Here is a 12,502-nt window from a genome sequence, read left to right on the forward strand (position 1 = left end):
TCCGAATTGCTCAACATACAGTATGTCTAAAATACACTTCACCTCTTCTCCATGGTAATGGGTGTCAAAACATTCTAAACGTTACACACCTTAAAACTGTGGTAAGGCAGACTCAGATTACTGTAACTGGGAAATTGGTCTTATTCCAATACTCAAAATGACAATGGAAGGCAACTTAAATCATGGGCTGAGCCCAAAATGCGACCAACTTCATTGGTCAAGTTAATAAAATAATGGATTCAATTTCATTGTTCACATGTTGTGCATTGACAATAAAGGTTTGATCTGATAAATTGTTAGTGGGTAAAGGGCCTAAAACGTTATGATTTGGGCAAGGCTGTCAGCATCCTTTATAACTTAATGCTCCCCTTCCGCGCTTAACTTCTGCATTCAGAATATTAAGGTATAGGGGAAACATGATTGTGATCACTGTGTCTCATTGGGAACAGATCAAGGATCAATCATTTTCACATGGACTATTAAACAAGAGGGACTTTCATGTCTTGTAATGGGACTGTAACAGCCTGTGAATTGATTGTTCATGCTATTAAATAAAACTAGTTTTCCAAGAGCACAGATTGAAGTACAATGGAAGTGTTATCCAATCAGTGCTAAAGTGCCTTTCTTTTCTGTTTTAGAGTTAACAACAAAAAATAGCATAGTGTTTTTCTGCCACTTAGAAGCACATCTTCTAGACAGCTTAAATATTTATCTGGCTAGTTTAATTCCAATTCAACTTGATTGTGTTCCACTCCGTGTCTTATTTAACAGTCCCCTGACTTAACTTAAAAGGGTATTTGCAAAACTAATTACTATCCTCAAAGATCTTTGCTCTTTTGTATATATAAAAGAATAACTATAGTATTAGAAGTTGGGGAAAAAAATCTTCTTACTCTAGACAGAAAGCAGATAAATGTTTAATTTCATGGACTTTGAAATATCTTGAACAATTCCTTGAAGGAAAAAAAAGTATAAATAGCACTTATTTATTTAAAATATGTATATGCTTCTTTTCCAAAATAGTTCTAATATTCAAAACAGTCTATAACAAAATTGATATCAAAACAAGCAACCAATTACTGACATGTGGCAATAATTATTTAATAATTATTGATGTGCAATAAGACAAGCCAAATTTATACTAAGTTATCCAAAATAACAAAAAGAGAACAAGAAAGGAATATTAAGCAACTGTTTATCATCCCGGAAAAAGTCCTTTGGCCATAATAGTTGAATTTGATTAGATTGGTGTTCTGTGACAAGATGAAAAGGTCCTGGGTTATATACAGGTAGTCCTCAACTCACAACCATTCGTTTAGTGACAATTCAACGTTAACAGCACTGAAACAAGTGACGTTACTGGTTCTTAAACCACTGTGAAATCATTGGGATCACAGCCATGTGATCAAAATTCGGGAACTTAGCAAATTGCATGCATTTAAAATAGTTGGAGTGTTCCAGGATTCTGGGATTGTCAGATGTAATCTTCCTGGAGAGCTTCTGACAAGCAAAGTCAATGGGAGAAGCCAGATTCACTTGGTTTGCTTAACTGCAGTGATTCGCTTAACAACCATGGTAAAAATGGGATGTGACTCACTTAACAGCTGCCTTGCTCAGCAATGAAAATTTGGGGCTCAATTGCGGTCATACATTGAGGATGACTTGTATTAAGGCTGGTGCTGGAAGCTTATGTAACTCTCATTTTCTCTTCTTGCTCTCCATAGGAGCCCAGACGCCCATAATGAACAGCATTGGCAATGTAGGCTGTAGTTGGAAGAGGGGAATCCAAATCTCACAGAGGCAGAGGGAAACTATATGTTTGCATATCATACAAATAATTTGCAATGGTTTAGGATCAAATTAGAGTTGTAATATGTCTTAAAAACCATTTTTTTCCTCTAGTGAAGCCCACCAGATGGGTTGTGACTCCATTGCCAGAGTTGCCAATCAGCATAGCCATTAGCAGAGTTTCACAGAAGCCAGTGCAGTGAGGTGCAATTGATTCCAAGCAAAAATGATAGATAACTTAGTCAGCCATCTACATACTTGGCTTTATAAGAGTTTTGTACTACACCAATTATGTTTTCCTCTCAGCATTATCTGTGCCCTGCTCTTCCTGCTTTCAACTTTTCATCATGTGTTGCAGAAAGTATAAACAGAATGCTATATATTATGTGATCTTTTAAAATGCTTTTATTGTAATATAAATAAAAGTCAAATATTTTCTGAATACTACTAGTAGTATGATTCGGAGAATTAGGCTGATATGGACTTCACAGAAGTTTTAAGATATTATCTAGTCTAATGGCTTCTAGAAAATATGAGAGCTCCACCAAAATAAGGACTAGGATGCATGTAAAATAAATTTGTTAGCCCCCTTAAACATTATTTTTGTCAGACACATTTTGAATCACATTCTTAGAAGCATTGGAAAATATTGATAGCACTTGTTCTATCTTATATCATCTACTTTTGCCATGAGAAATGTTAGTGGTGAAAACATTACTTATTCTGAGTAATCTTTGAAATATCATTTACTTTAGATATAAGCCCTTTTCCTGTAAAATTGTGTCGAACTTTCTTCTATTACCGTTAATATTTTGAAATGGTATAATAGGCTTTCTGTTCATTTAGGATTTCTCTGAAGGATCCTACCATTAGTGAAAGTGACATGAAACAGTGCAAACATAGGGCCCAGTCCAATTAAAAATTAACCACATCAGCGTTCAATCTTTTTTTATTTGGGAGCTCAACAGCAAGTTCTTTATTTCCTGAAAAACAATCAGCATTGGGAGCAGGCCTTTAGTTAACCTGATGGTAAATACTTGTTTTTGCTTTTTAGTCTTGTCAGTTTCACTTATCATACTTGCTCCAAAACTTCCTGAGTATTTAGAGATGTGTTCAAAATCTGAAGTGCTGTACAGTGTATTTCATTATTGCAGCTCTATATGAACTGAATACCGAATGTCCCAATAAAATGCGTGACCCGACAAAAGTGCGAACGTCATAAGCGCGCCGACAAAACCGCGGCGCTAAAACCGCGATGTCAAAAGCGCGTTGACAACAGGGCGCCGACAACAGCGCGCCGACAGAAGCGCGATTTAAGTTAAGGTAAGGTTTAGGGTTAGGTTTAGGTTTAGGGTTAGGTTTAGGTTTAGGGTTAGGTTTAGGGTTAGGTTACAGCGCGCTTCTGTCGGCGCGCTGTTGTCGGCGCGCTTCAGGGCTCATTCGTCGCTCCTTCGTCGCGCGGTTTTGTCGGCGCGGTTTTGTCACTGCGGTTTAGTCAGGCACGCTTTTGCCGTTCGCGCATTTGTGGTGGAACCCTAAAATGTCTATATTGAGTGGCAATTGCTCTTAGACATTTTATTCAGGAGTTTTTCCAAGCCATATGTAGTGGTAGTAGAAACAAAATATGTAAATCGTGAATGTTATTTCCAGGCCTTTCCAAAATCACACTGAATATACAACATTTTCCCTCAAGGCTGTTCAGCGTAGCTTGATTTAATAAAAGTAGATCACAGATATCAACATACATTTCTTTGCTGTTTGCTTTAAATATAATAATCTGAATATAAATCTATTTCCCTTTGACATGTTAGTGGTGAGGATTCAGAAAGGGTTGCCAAACTCTGCCTGGGTGTCATCTGAAAGACTGATCTTTGATTTTTCAATAGAAGTCTACTCTTAGGCTGTCTACTTCAACCTCACCCCATTCCTAAGAGGTCTTTCAGGGGCATGCAGAAGCGCACTAGCGGGCTACCATCCCTGTCCTAATATTCCCTTGTATTTGTATTCATTTCATAATTCATAATCATGTTTATACTTAGATCTGTTATCTAATTCATGATGAAATAAAATAAAAATATTTAAAAAGTGCCCAAATCTAGACTGTCTGCTTTGGATTTCCCAATGGGAAGGAAGGAGCTTCTTCCCAAAATGGGCCTCTCTCTTTGTCGACTGAAGCAAATGCATCTATTCTGCTCACTTCAAGGCTTGCCGATCGATAGATTTATTTGCAAGGCGGGGAACATCAATTTCTTTTCCACCAGAGGAAACCCGCGCAGGTGAGCAGCTTTAAAGTCGGGATCGCTGAATCCTGACGCTAAACTACGTCGGGGTAATAAGAGCGCGCTTCTTCAGCCTTTGCAACAACGGCTTAAGAAAAAGTTACGGGATATGAACTATCATCCAGTTGCAAAAGGGCCACTTAGGCCATCCCTGGAAATTAGAGGCCGAGAGCGGGCGTGGGGCGTCCCTCTCTCCTATCTAAGGAGACTCATTTCGTGCAAAGAGTTTTAAAGCGCACCAAAGAAACTGCAGGCGACCGCACTCTCTCTCTCGCGCGCTTCACCTGGCTGCCTAAAAAGGGTCGTTTAGGGCCAAGCCGGGCGCATGCGCGCGGCGCTTTGTCTCCGGCCGCGGCGCTCTGGTCTAGGGTTGTCCCGCCGCTCTGCCGGCTGGTAGGGAAGGGGAGTCCGCGCGCTCCGCCGCCACCTGACAGAAGGAGAAGAAGCTTGACGGAAAGGGCGGGTTGTGGGGGGGAGAAAAGCGCGCGCTCAGACGAACGCACGGCCGCCCATGGAAGAAGCCGCTTCCCTCCGGTGCACTTCCTCCCAAAAGCCGCTCGCCTGCCGCGCCTCGGGCGAGGTAAGAAGCTTCGGGCGGGACGGTTCGCGCGCCCGGGCTCGGGTGTCAAAGCGGAAACCCCTTTGGAGATAGATCCTCAGGCGCGGCGCGGCGCGGGTGGTTAAAAAAAAAAAGTCTCTCGGTCGGGCGCGAAGTTTGAGCGGTCCTTGAGTCGCTCAAGGGGGCGGCGGGGGAGGGAGGGGGGGGGTCCTCGGCGTTCAGATGCGGAACTGAGGCGGCTTTCTCCGAAAGAGCCGCGCGCGTCAATTCCGGGTGCTTATTCGTATGTACCGCCTGGCCTGTGGCACAAAAAAAAGGGGGGCGGCGAGGCGGTTTAAGAAATAAAACAGCCTTAAAAGAAGCCCGAGCAGCGGCGTCTCGGAAGCGGCAACAACAGCAGAAGGTTTGCTGTGAAGAGGCGAGCTTTTACAACCCAGGCTGCCGACCGCGCGTTTGGGTGGCGTTGTTTTGGGGCATCTCGGAGTCGGCGGCGGCAGCAGCAGCAGGTTTGCTGAAGAGGGGCATCTTCCTTTGGAAACAAACTACTGCGTTGTTTTGTGTGTGTGAGTGTGAATGTGTTAGCCGCTTCCCTTCGCTGCCCGTATAGAGGGGGAGCCTCGCGTGTTTAGAGCCAAGGCTTGCCAGCTGGGTGAAATGGAGCGCGGGTTCTCTGCGTGCAGGCACAACAGTTTCCATCCTCTTCCCCTCAGGATCTCCTTCAGTTCAGTTTCGCCGTTGCAGGCAGATGTGAGGTTGTGGAAGAGCCGTTTCCTCCGTTTCTCTAAGTAGGTCAAGGTTTTTTAGGAGCGGGACACAAACTACCCGTGCCGTTGAAAAGTATGCGGGCAACAAATGACTTTGTCTTCCTCGGTGAGTTAAACAGCGATCCATCCACCCGGGCTTGAGCTGGGAGAACTATACTAGCCTAGGTTGGCTCCCCAACTGGTGATCCGCTTCTTGTCACAACAGCCACAATGCCAGCGAGTGGTGCTGCCCTTATTTGCAGAGCACAGGGCATGGGTTGCTGGCTTCCTTCCCTCTTCTTTTCTTCTCCCTTACCTAATACCAATTGTCACCCATCAGTGGGAAAGTACCACCAGTCACTTTCCTTAATTTGAGATAGAACTGGAGTGCATGTGGATTTTGACAGATGGCTAGACTGGTTTATTTCTTTATTTTTTATTTATTCAATTTCTGTAGCCTCCAACACACTTGCATGCCTCTGGAGGGGGGATTTGCAATTTTTAAAAAAAATATTCTGCTTGATTTAGACATCTATAAGAACTTTGCTGTGGTTTTAAGAGTTTTATATGGGTGTCTTCTTCTGGAATAGGGCTATTCTAGAACAGTAGTACTATTCTGGAATAGTGTTCTCTTCTGGAAGACTGGTAAATGTTTCTGAAATGAGCCCTATTTATGATGGGTTTGTGTGAAATATGAGCATAGCACTATTCCAGAAGAGTATTTGAGCCGAGGTGGCGCAGTGGTTAAATGCAGCACTGCAGGCTATTTCAGCTGACTGCAGTTCTGCAGTTCGGCTGTTCAAATCTCACCGGCTCAGGGTTGACTCAGCCTTCCATCCTTCCGAGGTGGGTAAAATGAGGACCCGGATTGTTGTTGGGGGCAATATGCTGACTCTGTAAACCACTTAGAGAGGGCTGAAAGCCCTATGAAGCGGTATATAAGTATAACTGCTATTGCTATTGTATTAAACCAGGTTCAGAAAGAATCCCAAATGACAGCTGACAGACACAGAGATGTTCTGTAAAGCAGCAGATGGAAGTCACCCTGACTCTCTTCTGTACTTCACAAAACAGCCAACCCACCTCTGCCACCTCTGGTCAGTGCTGTGTTCAGATCTTTGAGCTGCGGATTAAGAGACCTGATAAGTATAAAAAAACAGAGCCCAGTTTGAAAGGCCCCAATTCTGCGACTCCCAAAGAGGATAGGAGAGGAAGGGCACACCTATCCCAGCTTAAAGTGGTTAGTATGATTTCATCCTATGGGAAACACTTTATTTTCCACAACAATCACATAGTCTGAAAAGCTGGTCAGGTACACCCATGACAAAATGTTGTGGTTTTTTGCTTGCCTAAAAATGGAAAATTCTGTTCAGCTAAAGATGACTGTAGTTATTGGTTTAGGATGAGTTGGAAATGCTGTAATAACTTGAGTATATGTCAGAAGAAAGAGGTTGCTGGGGCATATTTATGCCATGATTAAATGCAGATGGATTGTTAGATTTAAAACTCCTTACTTGGAAAGCCCTATAGGCTTTTGGTCTTCATGTTGATAGAGATACAGCTTAACTTGTTCTCTTGGCCTTACATATCTCTGCTGCCTTTTAAAAAGCTTTGGTACTTCTTGAAAAGGGGAATTTCTTCAGCAACTAGGAATCACCCTGCTTGAAGAAATCATCCTTGATTTGATTACACAACAGACTGAGTTCATATGTATATGTATTGTAGTCCAAAGATTTTACCTAGACCAGATCTTCAAACCACAGCATGCAACCAAGTTATGTAAAACATTTTAAATTGTTCAGGATTTGAGTTTAAACTTTTTTTTAAGTTCAGTATGACACCTAAGCTTGAGACATCCTCATTCTGAGCTGAAAGCATCTGTTTCAAATTTAGATGAGAGCAGTATCGAGTTTGAACTAGTAGGAACAATATATTGCAAATGTGAGATATTTTCAATTTGCAAAAACATTTTGCATACTTTTAACACCCAATCCTTGAGGAACTTCCTGAAAGTTAGTCCAGGTATTTTGATGTTCTAAGCCCGTGATGGTGAATCTATGGTACACGTGCCAGAGGGGGCACGCGTGCCAGAGGTGGTACGCAGATCTTACCTCTTGCTATGGTGTTGGTATTGGGATGCCCTGCCTCCCACTGGCCAGCTGGTCTTTGGGTCTCTGCTGCGCATGCGCATATCTGCACATGCACACATGCATGTCTGTGCATGTGCATGCTCATACATGTCTGGGCACATGTCTGTGCATGTGCATGCTCATCCATATCCATGTATGTGCATGTCCACGCATGTCCCTGCGTGCCCATAGACCTTTCGGTTGGGGCATGCATGTGTGTGCAGTTTGGGCACTCAGTGTCTATGGTTCCACCACAAAACCGCAGTCGACTAAAGCGTGTGTCACTAAAGCGCGGTGACAAAACCGCGCCGTCAAAACCGCGCGACAACAGCGCGCCGACAGAAGCGCGCTGTAACATAACCCTAAAAATAACCCTAAATCTAACCCTACACCTAACTAAACCTAACCCTAAACCTAACCCTAAACTTAACCCTAAACCTAACCCTAAACCTAACCCTAAACCTAACCCTAAACCTAACTCTAAACCTAACCCTAAACCTAACCCTAAACCTTACCTTAAGTTAAATCGCGCTTCTGTCAGCGCGCTGTTGTTGGCGCGCTGTTGTCGCGCGCTTTTGACATCGCGGTTTTAGCGCCACGGTGTTGTTGGCGCGCTTTTGACTTTCGTGGTTATGTCGTGCCACGAGTGTCTATAAGGTTCGCCATCATTGTTCTAAGCTTTCAAATTTGTAAGGCACAATAGCAAATAAAAATATGTTTCTTAGAACTGTATGCATTATCCACAATGAGTAGGTTAAGGCTAACAGGAAACCTGGGAAATATGAATGTTTTGAAAATATGTCCCCCAAACTTTGAAATAAGAAACATGAAAATGTGAGTTTGTTGAGGACTACCGTATCATCCAGATATGTCTGTGTGAACATTATGGTAAAACTTTTATAAAGAAATGAAGCAGCAACTAACTTTTGTAAGATTATTCTGTGATAATGCTTGTAAATGTTCTAAAATCCATTAATTCATAAATAGCCCCGATGTAAAGCTATTTTCCCACTTGGAACTGTGCTGTTAAGTAAAGCCTAAAGGTAATGGAGGATTTGTAACCTTATTATAAATTGAATGGAGTGAATGTGGTCAGCAACCCATTTGTTGACAAGACTTTCAGAATAAATTTAGAAATGATTCCTACTGATGTAACTGATACATGTTTTATATTGAATTCACTTTGATCTATCTGATTTACGAATAGGGGAAGAAGAGGTGAAATAAACTATTGTTAATTTTATGCAGGTATTTTTAGATGAGTTTACTGGAATATCTATCTATCTATCTATCTATCTATCTATCTATCTATCTATCTATCTATCTATCTATCTATCTATCTATCTATCATCTATCTATCGTGGTTTGACTTAATAAATGTAGTGTTAATTTATACATTTTGTATTAGTAAATGAAACTAACCATAGAATTGCAAAGTCAGTAATGCTAGAAACAGTATAGAATTCTCAGGTTGAATGCTGAAGGACTGAAAGGGAATGCTCTGGATGAGAAGCACAAATCATAGGATCAAAGGTATTACAGCATGCTGTCCCTGGATCCCTGCCTAGAAAACATCTGGCTAGTAAGCAATTATAGCACATGGACTTCCGGACACCACTTTATTTAATTGCTCAAACAAAAAATAACCATACATGCTCTTCTTTCTTTTAGTTAATACAATTCTTTTAAAGTTACAAATATGTAAGATGTTCATTAGCATGTTGGATATTTCCCATTCTTTAGGTAGTATATTTATTCAAATACTGTATGAATGCTGAGTCCATTATTATGACTAATTTTATTTCTGTTTCAAATATGCATAATTGATAATTAAAGATATAGGTTTGCAAGAAGACACTGAGAATTTAAACAGCAATGTGATGGAACTATATGTTTAAATGAGGTAAAAGGCTAAATAATGATCTGTGTAATGATGACATCATGTATTTCATATAAAGAAGGTCAGGTAAAAGTTAGTGAGATAGCTTACCAGAATAAAGACTTGAGTAAATTAAGTTGAAAAAGTTTATTGATTCTTCTGCTACTTCATTTACAAAATAGAAGTATCAAATTGACTGAATCTCTTATAATTCTTCAAATGGATTTGTAAATTAATTGTTACATTTTTTAGTAATATTTCATTAAAATAGTCTAGAAAGAAAACCTACCAATTGTTTTAAATGCATTCTAAAAGTATGGGAGAAATAAAAATAAACTTGGAACTGTGATACCTTTCTTTTCTTCTGAGTAAATAACATTGGGCTGACCTTAGCATCCTAATAGGAAATATGTTAGAAATCATTTTGTACTGATCCTTTGCTATCATTAGTTAATTTCTCCAACACACATTTTAAAGCAGTGCTTATGAAACTGTATACTCTTAAAAACTATAGATTGTTCAAAATGAATCTGTTTATTAAAGTAAGGATGGTTTCACTAGTAACAAATACAGTAATTCTAAATTATAAAAATATGATTATATTATTTTATCTTCAAACTTTAATTTATGTTATGTAAAACAACATCTCTCTGGTTATTTTCTATGTTTGAGTTAGAAAAGAGAGGTATGGAGGCTGTGCATAAAAATATCTGTTAGAGAAAAAGTTCAGAAATAAATGACACAGTGTGACTGCAAACTCATGTTAATTATAGTCAACATACTTCATCTTTAGAGTAACAAATATAAAATGTAAAATGTAAAAATCAGTTATAGTTTAACTTTTTTTCATCCATTTCTATTTCTGGATTCCAAACCACATTATCATTCAATCTCAAATCACAATGGCACTTCTTCCTATTATACCTTCTGCATCACACTTCCAAATTTGCTCTATAAGCTCATCCAAATCTTCTGTATACATTTTTGGCATACCTAGGCGGCTTCACAGGAAATGTGTTCTCTCAACAGTTGGCAGATGGACATCCTTGTATTCCAAACATTAAACAAGGCTTTGCCAGGAATATGAAGGTAATAAATTCAGTAAATTAATGACAAAAATTTATAAACTGATTTTTCATGTAATGTCACAGTAATTTCAGATGGCAAAATCAGTAGCATGAAATTAAACTTAAATAGGGCAATATCCAAGAAATTCTGGAGATCATTTCACCATATTCAGATAACTCAATTTCAAAAAGCAATCATCAGTCTTTCTTCCAGTAACAAAGACTTGGAGAAGACTTGCAAACTGTACATATGCTCAGGCAACTGAGGACTGATTTAGTGTAGTCTAATGGTTAAGGCACCAGGCTAGAAACTAGGAGGACCATGAGTTCTAATCCTACCTTAACCATGGAGGCCAGTCATACTTTCTGCCTACCTCACTTCACAGGGTGGTGGTTATGAGGCAAAGAGGAAGAGGAAGGAATTAGATATGTTAGTCAACTTGAGTTGTTTATAAAAATCAATAAATTTGAAATATAAATTAATAAAAAACCACTTGCACACACTTTCAATTTTTGCTGCTCTGAGAAGTGTATCTTTTTCTACATATAATGCCAGACTTCAATTCTTCATTGGCATGACCACTCTTAAGAGTACCAAAAGCAAGAATATTACTGAGTGCTGGCAGTATATTGTCCCACTGCAGTTTTGGCATTGCATGGGAATTCTATAGAATGTCTCCAGTCTTCTAGGAACAACATTGTGAATGAGGTGAGATAAACTGCATAATGGAGGATTTACCAATGGCGTTATATTTGGACATGGGTTTGCCATTGCAGGGGATTGTATCAGTGCTTATATTTGAATGGGCAGTTTGAGTGGTCAGAGTGAAAGAGATGCTTGGCTTGTTCTATTCTATCTCCTAATAAGAAGTTGCCTTAATAAGGAGTTCAAATGCAGAATGCCTGTCAGTGTTTGGAAGCTTGAAAAAATAATGGTTTGTCATCATCACAAACTCATAAATGATAGATATTCATTCTCTTCTATTTGTGTAGAAAGTGGGAAATGGATGTATCTGTGGAACATTCAGTTATTAGTGAATTTTCTGGGTCAGATTTTGACTGGGAAAAGCAAGTGGAGATTCATTATTGACATTGACTGAGACGTACAGATATATAAATATGTCCATAGCATAATGTCTTGTTGTCTAAATAGATCTGAAAATAGTCAAAATATTCCGAATCAGTCTTGGATGCATTTTAACCAGAATTGAAGAGCTATCATCTGGAGGACCCTACCATATACATAGCCCTGAATCACTGCCTTGTACAATAGTGGTGGAGAGTAGGAACTATCCAGAGAGCTGGGTGGTTCTCTACTTTACCTGATGGCAAGTAAAGGATATCAGTACTTAGAGGAATGTAATGCCAAAGCCAATCCATTAATATAATGAAACTCCCTAGAATCTACTGTTTCAGGATTTGGTTTGTTTAGGCACTTTGAGTTCCCCATCTCCACCCCTGGGATGTTCTAAGCGCCTGAGTGCTGTAATCCTACAGTTCCTAGCTTCTCTTCACTGATTGTCCTGAAGTCATGGCATTATGTTGATTTCACTACATCTTGTTTTCCTGTTATGAGAAGAATGAAGGCAGAACAGAGTGCCATGAATTGCTACTTATTTGGAGGAAGAGGAAATAAAGGACTCACTTGAAGCTCCATGGCCAGATGTGAAGGTTTACTAGACATAAGATAATTTTCCTGGCCTAGTTCTATCAGGTACTTAGTTGAAATTAAATTAAATGTATTACTCCAGTGGTAGCAATTATATAATTACCAAATATCTCCACCAATATCAACAATGCCTTTTCAAGAGGAGAAATTACATGTGCAGTTTGATTTCACAACAACTTTTGTTTACTTGTTTTCAGCCAGGTAGGCATAGAATAGATGTTTTACTTATGACATAGAAGGAGGTATTTCATTATAATATAGAATCATTCATTCTACTTGGACAATGGCCATGTCAGAATGTAATGTTTTTAATAGGCAAAATGCAGAAAGTATATTTATATGGAACCGTTTTGTCATTTTTTCCCCTGACTTTGTTGTGCTTATGACTA

At 39.7% G+C, this 12,502-nt stretch overlaps 1 protein-coding gene across 1 annotated transcript in view; it reads left to right on the plus strand.

The window, feature by feature from the left end:
- The first annotated feature begins 4,529 nt into the window (after nucleotides 1–4,529).
- Nucleotides 4,530–12,502, plus strand: part of ZNF385B (zinc finger protein 385B) — a 234,601-nt gene continuing 226,628 nt past the window's right edge. Inside the window, exon 1 of the mRNA XM_087708343.1 lies at nucleotides 4,530–4,647. The gene's annotated coding sequence lies outside the window, so the exon portion shown is untranslated. The remainder of the gene's footprint in view (nucleotides 4,648–12,502) is intronic.

Source organism: Thamnophis sirtalis, unplaced genomic scaffold (genome assembly GCF_051295495.1).
Source record: "Thamnophis sirtalis isolate CommonGarterSnake01/CBP01778 unplaced genomic scaffold, rThaSir2_p1.2 scaffold_1, whole genome shotgun sequence".
Classification (NCBI taxonomy): domain Eukaryota; kingdom Metazoa; phylum Chordata; class Lepidosauria; order Squamata; family Natricidae; genus Thamnophis; species Thamnophis sirtalis.